The sequence below is a fragment of the Sturnus vulgaris genome, chromosome Z (genome assembly GCF_052056855.1).
Source record: "Sturnus vulgaris isolate bStuVul1 chromosome Z, bStuVul1.hap1, whole genome shotgun sequence".
NCBI lineage: Eukaryota > Metazoa > Chordata > Aves > Passeriformes > Sturnidae > Sturnus > Sturnus vulgaris.
In genome coordinates this window covers 37,673,054-37,683,022 of record NC_142283.1, presented here as the reverse complement: position 1 = coordinate 37,683,022, position 9,969 = coordinate 37,673,054, and positions in this window count along the sequence as shown.

The following is a 9,969-nucleotide window of genomic DNA, read 5'->3' as shown; positions in this document are numbered from 1 at the left end:
GAGATCTTTGGGTCCTGGATTTATAAAGTAGTGGTGTGTCTGTCTAATTTAATGTATGTGACTACCTGCAGTGGGACTGAACCACGTGTTCAGTAGGGACTGAGAGGCGCCTGGCTGAGAGGCATTTGGTTTATTGCCATGCAAAAAGCAGCCCTTTCATATTGAGTGTAACACTCCCTTGCATCTGTGGTTTGATCAGGTCATTTAACTTCTCTGCCTCAGTTGTTTCATCTGAGGAGTCAGATCGCTAGGACTTGCATTTTTGACAAGTGGTGTAGGAGGATTAATTCAAGAGGGTGCACCCTGGACATCAGACAAACCTACTGTATGAAAAACTATAATTATGATTGCTTGTCCTGCACTTGAAAACACTTGCACACAGCCTTATCCTGAGCACAGCTGACTGTTTGCTACTAGCACTTAAAGCAGTGAAGGTTGAATATGCTCAGTAGAATTGTAATCAGACTAAAAATTTACTTTTAAGACAGCCATTGAAAGTCCAAAGTTTGGGAAGAACCAAACGAGACTCCAAAGGCCAAAGCAAGTGGTATAGTTTTCCACCGACTCCAGCAGGCTTTGAATGAAGCTTGTATCTCCCACAACTGTCTCAGACAGTTATCACTTCTTCATCATCCATATTTCTTCATCTTCTGCTTCTCTCAGAAAACAGGAATCCAGCAAGTTCTTCAAGCCAGAAAAAACTATTTCTGACATCAAGGAAAGGGAAGCAAACAGCATGTTGCTTCTGTACCTAGCTATCAAAATCTAGCATTCTAATTAAAAATATATAAATGGAAAAAAAAATGTGAAGGATTGGAACACATATTTGTGGAACTGAGCAGTTTTTTTTCCCTTGGGCTAATTTTTAAGTTGGATTTAATCTTGATATAATTAGGGAGTTGTAAAGCTGGCTTGATGAAATTGTAAGAAGTCAATATGGCAGTGGATAAAAAAAAAATCAAGCTTTTGGAAACAAAATAAATAAGGATTTTTGGATTTGAGGAAGTCAGGAGCAGCACATCTCTTCCACTGTAGGTGCTGGATCCACATGGTTGTGGTGAGTGATAGGGACTGATAAATGACAGGCAAGACCTACCAACACCCTCGGTTGTTCAGATAAAACCTACTTGGGAGGAAATTGAATCTCCATGCTAAAGTATTGCATTGTCCATTTCATGCCTTCTGCATTCCTGGTGAGGATTTTCTGGAAATAAGGAGAAGGAAGAGATGGATGCTGTATAGCAGCTACTCTGGCTTTCAGTACAGGCATCTGGGGTGTGGAGGCAGACACATGAAATGGTGAAAGCTAATGCTACGGGCTGTAGCACAGGAGCAGGTGGCAGCTGCTTTACCCAGGTGCTGATGGAAGAGTAAGGCTGAGGAAAAGAATAGGGGGAGCAAAGATCATAAAAGCAATTAATTTGAGGGGAAAAAAGGTAGGAAAAAAATGATGCTCCTTAGCTAGAGCATTCTGTTTACAAAGGGTGCACCTTTAAACGGGGTATTTGGCACAACTGCAAAATGGTAGGTGGGTAAGAACTTCCTATATCTTTCCTGCTGCTTCAATATCAAGTTTGTGCCCCCATCTCATTGATGAAGTGTCAGCTGCAGGCCAGTTAATAAGGTAAATGGGCAGGGTTAATAAGGTAAATGATTGCTAAGGAGGTGGGGAGTGTGAGTGTTGGGATGTAGGACAGTGAGGCTGAGACTCTTCACCAATAGGGCAGCAGCACTACAGAGCAGGAGAGCAGGGGGACTGAGAGCTCCAGTGCTGAGGTATAGGTTTGAGTGCTGTAGGAAACCAGAGCTGGGGGAGCAAGAGATGGAGTTTAGTTGTGAGGAAATTAGGTGGTACAGGAGACTGTGGACATTTCGAGGATGCATGTTGACATTGATTTTTGGAGAGGGAAGAGACAGAGATGAAAAGTTTGAAAGGAGGTCTGGTATCCGACTATGGAGAAGAGCAAGAAACTGTAGAAGATTTAAGAAGATTTAAGAAGAGAGGACATGTGTCTTCCCCGGTAGCCACTTTTCCATCCACACATTCAGTGTGTGATGCCAGGCATACGCTCCCTGTTTCTGCAAAGCTATGCCTCCCTTCTTGCTCTATCCTCCTAGGCACCTCAGGGCTGTTGCTCTTCTAAGGCTTTCCATCCCTTCAAACGACCCTTCCAGGCTGATATTAACCTAGTAGGCTGTGCAGCAGCCTTGTGTGGCAGGCTGCCCCAAGAAACCACAGAAAGACACAGAGAAAGAAAACACCATACTCCCCCCTGCTTGGTGATACATCCCATCACACAGCAGACCATGGCTGTTACCATGGTGCTGCATCACAAGAGTGGCTGTCTCTGGTGTCACACTCTGGCTGACATGTGATACTTCTGTCTCGAGTCTTTTACAGTTTGGCTCCTGTCCTCTGCTGTGGGAATGAATGCTGTTTTCCTTTGTTTAGAAAATCTGCTGAGAGATCTGCCAGCTGAGGCCTTCCAGTTCTGACCAAAGCCAATAATGATCTGTTCACACTGGCTAGGCTCACTCTGTCCCAGTGAAATGGGCTTGTCCCCATTTAATTTTCCACCTGTCATTTGTGACTGATGCGTGCTCGCTGCTGGGGCAGAGCTGGGGAAGGATGTGGATGTGCCCATCCATTTCCAGCTCTCTGCTGTCAACACCCATTGCAGATTTGTTTAAGCAGAGGAAGCAATCTTGTTAGTACTTTTCTTCAGAGCAATGTTGTTTGTGTTTTTGACTGGAGCATTTCAGCCAGACACTGCTGTATGAACATGCCAGAGTTACAGGCCATAATTATCTCATTTTGGGAAAGAGAGTGGGGTGTTATGCTTTACATTTTCCCAGCTCTGAAGGCTGCTTGTTGCATGTCAATGCAACACACAATCGTAGCTGCAGCAGTCCTTCTCTGACTCAGGTTTTCCAGGTGCTGATAGTCTGTAAAAAGGTGCTATCTACCCTACCAAAAAAAGGCCATTGAATAAATGTTCTTTTCTCCTCATGTCTCACTGGCTTTGTATCTAATGTGCAGTCTCAGTCCTCTGAACCATCCGTAGCAGGATAAAATAGACACTCATGAAAAAGGAAAAATTGTACAGGAGACTCAACAGGAATATGCCAGTATCCAAAGAAGCCAAAACCACAAAGCCACCATATCTTGGCTTGAAATGTATGCTTCCCTTGATGATAGCATACCATACAGTTACAGTATTTGGCATCTCCTTTTGGAGGTCAAGACCAGAAAGATTTCTGTGTGACTGGCTAAGGCTTCCATAGAAAGAATAATGCTCTGTAGAATCATATATATTGTTCAGGATGGTAAAAGACTAGCTGGACCATTTCTCTTCTGCTCAAATACCTTATCTCCTCACCTGTGTGTTTGAATGCATTTTTGAACACCACTGCTGATATTTATGCAAAACATTCTTTTTTTTGTGGTTGATAATCTAGATATGCTACTTTGCTAATAAATCCATCTGGTTATGAAATGCAGGCACAAACTAGGGATGGGAGAAGGAATCAGAGAGTTTAGGGCAGGTGGGCTCTAAGTGGAAGACTCCTAAGAGTAGCCATGCTTAGGCAGAGGTTTTTCACTTATTTTGAGATAACTTTTGATAATCTGATTCAATAGATGAATATAAGGTTCAATGCTTCAGCCTGAGAAAGAAAGGTGTCTCTTTCCTTATATGATTCTTGTGCTTTTCTACTAGGTACTGTGTCCTCTGGGAAAGAGCTGGAGGAGATGCACATGCCAGATTGACTTATGGGGCTGATGATTCTGGTATGATGCATGCTCTGTAATACAAGGCAGTGTGCCCTTGTTAAGCTAGGGCAGAGTTAATTTCCTCTCAGTAGCTGTAACAGGCCTGTTTTTTGATTCAGTATAAGAATAGTGTTGATAACACATTGATGGTTTGGTATTTTGCCAAGTTGTGGTTATCCTAAGTCAAAGACTATTTTTCCCTTGTCTCACGCTCTGCCAGGGAGGCGGTAAGCAGATGAAAGTGGGAGGGAGCATGGCCAGGACAGGTGACCCGAGCTGACCAAAGGCATGTCCCACACACAGAGCGTCATGCCCGGTGTACGAACTGGAGGAGTTACCTGGAAGGGCGGATGATCTGGTTTCAGGAAGGGGAGGTCTGGCCCAGTCAGTGGGTGGTGAGGAACTGCATTGTACATTACTTGTTTCTTTTTTATTATCATTGTTATTATTTACTGTTATTATTTTATTTCATTTTATTTTTATTATTAAACAGTTCTTATGTCAACATACAGGCTTTACTTTGATTCTCCTCCACATTCCACAGGGGTGAGGGAGGAGAGGGGACAAGGCTGAGTTAGCAGCTGCATGGTGCTTAATTTCCATCTGGGCTTAAACCATGCCGTAGTGAAAGAACCCTTCCCTCATATTCTCCCAAAGCCAAATCTATCTTTGCCATATGGATGACATTGCAAAGAAACCAAAACGTAATTCTGTTCTTTACCCTTTATGTGGCAAGTTGGGGGAAGAGAAAGAGTCTTGGTGATTTGATCCCTAGAAACCTCCATCTAATGATCTAATGTGGCAGAGATCCAGAGAGACAAACACCGAGCTCCTGGGACCTGGCTTAAACTTCCTTTTCCTTGCCTCCACTGTTGGTGTTCCCCTTGTTGGAGTATCCTAAATTCCTAGTCCTGGCCTCCTGCTTGCCTGTCAGGAGCAGGAGGGAGGGCTTTCCCCCATCCAAAGAGAAGGCTAGGTTTACCCTTAGTGCTGGAGAGCAGCAAGAGCAGGACTTGCTAGGGCTTAGCAGCCCAGGAACAACTGCCTGTTTCTCTGTCACTTTTGGAGATGCTTGGGAACAACATGGCCAACATCAGAATGGTTGGAACCCTTCCTCATGGTCTTCACTCTGGCAAACTTTTAGTAGGGCCTCTCAGTTACACCATGATTGCTGCATTGGGCTGCCACTTTTGGAGGGCGTTGGCAAAGAAAAGATTTAATGACCGGTCTGCTCATTAGTTCCATACAAAATCAGGAGCTGTGGCTGTTTGTTGGGGAGCGGATGGCAGCCTGTTTAGAAGGTTGTACCCCCTACAAATGGGCTGATTTCACAGGACCCTGCAGCCCTTTCTAAAGAGAAGGCCAAAGTGACAGATTTGCTAGACAGGGGGAAGAGCAAGGGTTAAGATTAAGAGAGGATGTGACAACAGAGACCCATGAGGTAACCTTCCAAAGCAGAGATATTCAGCAGGATTTTCTGTGTTCTTGAGTTTGACTTGGGCTGATAAGGAGATTTCTAAAGACTCACTCAAGCAGGGTGAAGTCCTGGTGCTGTCAAGTCCCCGGTTTTGGAAATAAAATTGGAGATCCCCACACTCTGATGGATAGAATAACAAATTTGAGATATCCCATCAAATGGTCTATTTCTGGCCAGTTACAGGGCTCCCTAGGCAGGGAATGTTGGTCATTTCCTTTCCTCCCAATGAACATGTCAGATGGAGGAGGGAGTGAAGTGAAATCTCTGGATTGTTTCCTGGCCATAGCAAGACTCTAGAGAATTGTCCATGAGTGAAGGAGCAGGACAAGACTCAGTTAACCCATAAAAGGGAAGTTTCCAGGAGCTTTGGGTATGAGGCCAAACAAACCTAACAACCTGTGAGGAAAAAGCCAAGTGAAAAATGGTGATACTGTCATGGCTTGCAGCATACACCTTCTCACAGTGAAGCTGGCTAACTAACCAGTGTGTTCACTGGCCCATTCCATGCTGTAGCAGTCACCCTGGGCCTTATGATAATGATTTACACCCGACTCTTTTAAAGAAGTAATAGGAAGGTTACCATCTTTACACATGCCCAGTTTTTCTTACTCTGCACCTCACCTCCAAGTTTGCTGTTCCCCTTGTGCTGTTGCAGCTTCTTTTCTACCCTTAATTCAGAAAAAAATTGGTTGTGATGGCAACTATGTTTTTCTGAGTTAAACGGGAAAAAAAAATGTTTTCCCAGCTGTCTCCAGAAAATCCAGACGCACGAGGAAAATCCAATAAATGATTAACTCAGTCTTTCCATCTGTAGATAGTGGTGTTTCTGGTTAGGCTTTTAAAATGATATTATTTTTTATATCACCAGCCGCCTTCTCCCTCAAGACAAAAGAGGGTCTCTTTGATTTGAAACGCAATGTCCTGAGAAATTTTCTGGTGAGTACCTCGATGATTGCTTTTCTGCCTTTTGAATAAGGAAAGATTATTTGGAAGTGAGTTTCCTGTACTACTTCCCTGTGAGAGGAGAATAATGAGCAAGACAGCAACTTTATTGGCAAAAAATCATAGTTTATGCATTGGTTACTCTTTGCAGAACACTGATTTTTAATACACTCCTTTTAAAATTTTTTCTTCTTATTTTTTTCTTCGTTATGGGGTGGTATAGTGAGGTAGGGTATTTTCAGCTGTAAATTTTTGTCCCAGACAGTTAAGTTTGTCTTGGAAAGTGGTGGAAAGAGGCTGGTGCCATCTGGCTGGCACAGGCACTGGCACAGCAATGCTCAATCCATGTGTCCACCTAGGTGCTGCCCTGCTGATGAAAGAAAGCACCCTATGACCTCTGTGTTGTTACCAGAAGCAGGTTTGACCCACGTGCTATAGTCAGAAAAACAGGTTTGGTTTGCTGTCTGCTCTGTCTCTGGGGGTCAAGTGTGGGCTTCCTTGACAAGCACATCTTGGCAGCCCTTGACCCCGACTGTCTTACTCATTTTCCTGTTTATTGACCTCTTGTTTTCTACTCAAGACTCTTTGCAAACAAGCAGTCCACCATAACTACTATTTTGCCCTGGGTACCAGTTTTGCTACCTGGCATACCCAAACTTGATATTTTCAATACCATGACCTGGGCAATCTCAGCTGACGAGCACTGTTGGCCTTGTAAGGCTCCACTCCCCCAAATACCCCCAGCAACTGCCTTTGCAGTTTGGCCCCTTCTCACACAAATACCCTTTATCCAAGCTGTGGGATCCAGCTGTCCCTCATGGTGCTTTCATACTTCTGTCTGCCATAGCCACCAGCTTCTGAGATTGTCTCCCATTTCCTGTGCCCTGCTCAACCATAGCCCAGCACCCATACATGTCACCTACCCAGTGTTGGCTCCCTGCTCCCCGTCACTGCCCATGGCTGGGGAATTCAGACCAGCTTAGCCACTGCACAGCTGGACTTGACTGTTTGCCATCTTCCGAGGTTTTGGTGTTTTTAAAATTTTCTGTTTAGGTAAAAATGCTGTATGCTCACAACTAAATTCTTTAAGAATTAAAGAGTGCTCTCTAACTGTGATATGTAGTTCATAACTACTTAGCAAGCTGCCACGTTTTGTGTCAGTTTTTTGTGACGTTTATTTTTTTAAATATAACTACCTGGAAATATATATCAAGTGTTTTGGCAAAAAATACAGATTTTCTTCATAAATGTGCCAACCCCTGCACATTTCTCTGCTGATTGCCCATTGACTGAAATGTTTTAGCATTTAATGTGGCCCTTCTGCAGAAAACAATGATCAGTGGTGCAAGAAACAACACTTTGTGCCAATTTCGGGGCTCCATCACCCTCTTTTGTAGTGAAGCTAACCAAGAGCTAGATGCCCACGTAGGAGAAGCTTGCAGGACCATCCTGCCCCAGGCTGGCAAATGCTCTCCTTTCCCAGTCCTTTGGCACAGAGCATACTCACAGCAGCCTAAATGTCTGGGTGACTCAGGCCAGATGCCTGGATCAGAGAGAAAAGTTCAATTTTTTCTCAGCACAAATAGGTGGAAAAAGGTGCAAACTGAAGTGCAGTGGCTGCATCAGCCACCTAGGTACCGAGGGCAGAGGGATGTGCCTTGCAAGGGACATCACCAGACCCTCACTCCAGCCCTGCTTTTGCTCCCAGCTGCCTCCTGGCCTGCAGTGCTATGACCTCAGCCTGTCAGGGAAGAGGCAGGCAGAGTGCATCAACTCCTCAGAGACCCAGGCACTGGGTGGTTTCTTTTTCCGCTGCATTAGCCATCTCAGATGTGGCACAGATGGGGAATCTGCAGCCTGCGCATCCACACCGGCTCCCAAGGCCCCCAGAGCGTCTGACAGATGGGACAAGACCCTGGCGGGGCCAAAACATGTTTGGCATCACAGTTGTGGCTGGGGGGAGAGGGGTGAAGCCCTTCAGCATATCATCCAGTCCTTCCAGCACAATTCAGCCACAGACAACGGGCACGGAGGAGCTGCATCACAGGGACCTCTTTGGGACCTGTGCCAGATATTTTGGGTGATGGAAAGACAGGTTTCACCCACCGGTTCCCAAAGGACAGAAACGACTGGATTGGAGTGCTGCTGAGCAGGGCAGGGGGCAGGTTGTGTGCTGCTCCTAGGATGAATGGTTAAAGACACCCTGTGGTGCTGAGAAGCAGGCAAGAGGCTTAGGGAGAGGGGAAGTTGTAGGAAAAGAGCAGAATGCCTTCTGAAATACAGTGTATGCCACTGGCACCCAGATGACAGAGGCGGTGCAGTCTGCTGCTGGGTGATGTGGGTATAAAGGAGGAGCATTATTGTTTGGGTAAACGTGGATGTCTTTTTTGGGTAAACCAGCTGGATGTCTTTTTTGGGTAAACCAGCTGGATGTGATGAGAAATAGTGGGTCCAGTGTAGGAGAAGCAGTGTGAACTCCATATGCCACAGCCCTATTGGGAAGAGTATGGGACGTGCTGCGGGATGGAACCTCCAGACAAGTTGGAAGAACCCAGAGATGGTGCTGGTACCCCTGTCTTATTGCCAAACAGGGAAAGGTTTAGGCCAGGGTCCTTCGAGCATTATGCCTGGACATGCTTTTATCCTGCTGGAAATGGATTTTTTCCCCATGGGGCTGAAGAAGGGCTGAGATCACCCAGTGGCAGGGAGGGTGTCTCTGGCACAGAGCTGTGAGGCCAGTGGGGAGCAAGGCAAGGCTGGGCTGTCTCCTCAGCCACAGAGGTGCTGCTCTGTCTGGGTGTGGTACACTTATGTCAGTGACTTCATGGTGATGCACTTCTACCACCAGCACTGTCCAAAGCCTTTCAGAGGAGCACAGCATTAGAGAACAGCCTTGTCTACCACCTAACACACAGGTTTTTTTACCCATGCTCAGAATGAAGCAAACATACAATGTGTTCAGTGACTCCTGGTCCTCAGAGATTGTTCCAGAAAGCCTATCCTCAAGTTTGAGAAGTTTGCAGCTGCCGCTGAACAAAACACAGATATACTGAACTTACAAAAACTGACACCCTTCTTTATGCAGTCTGCCAGCTACTTGTGCAGTTAACTCCTCTAACGGGGCTAATGAGATTTGGGGTACTTTCTAAAGCACAGCTTTTGACAGGGAAACTTTTACTTAAGAGAACAAGGCTCAGAGGTCCTAGTTAGAGAAATTCTAATGATGTGGCTGAGTTCTCTAAAACCTGACGATGCAAGAGAGCTTCCAGCGAACTGTGAAAAAAACAAAAGTGGAAAATCAGTTTCAAGTGTTCAGATGGGGTTACTCTGAAGACATCTGCGCTCTTCTGCTTTTTGAAGTCGGACTGCGAGGGAAAGCCCCAGGGCTGGAAAAAGCTTCTGCTTTTTATTTTTCCATTTTTTTTCCTTTTTTTTTTTCCCCCAACAACTGCGAGCCGCACTAAGGGGATTTAAGAGCAGAGTACGGCATGTCCCAGCCCCCGCGGGCTTTGGACGTGTTCCTGCCCAGCGCCGCTGCTGCGGGCACGCTTTTCACTCTATTCCTTTGCTAATCCTGAAATAATTCCCCCTTTTTTTTTTTTTTTTTTTCCCCTCTTTATTTTAAAATCTTTTCAAGAAGCACGTGGTGCACTCCGCTCCCCCCTCCTCCTCTCCCCTCCCCTTCATCGCGCCGACCCCCGCCCCCGTCTTCCCTGCCCTCCCCTCGCGGCCGCCGCCCCGCCCCGCCGGGCCCGGCCCGGCCCCGCCGCCCGGCCCG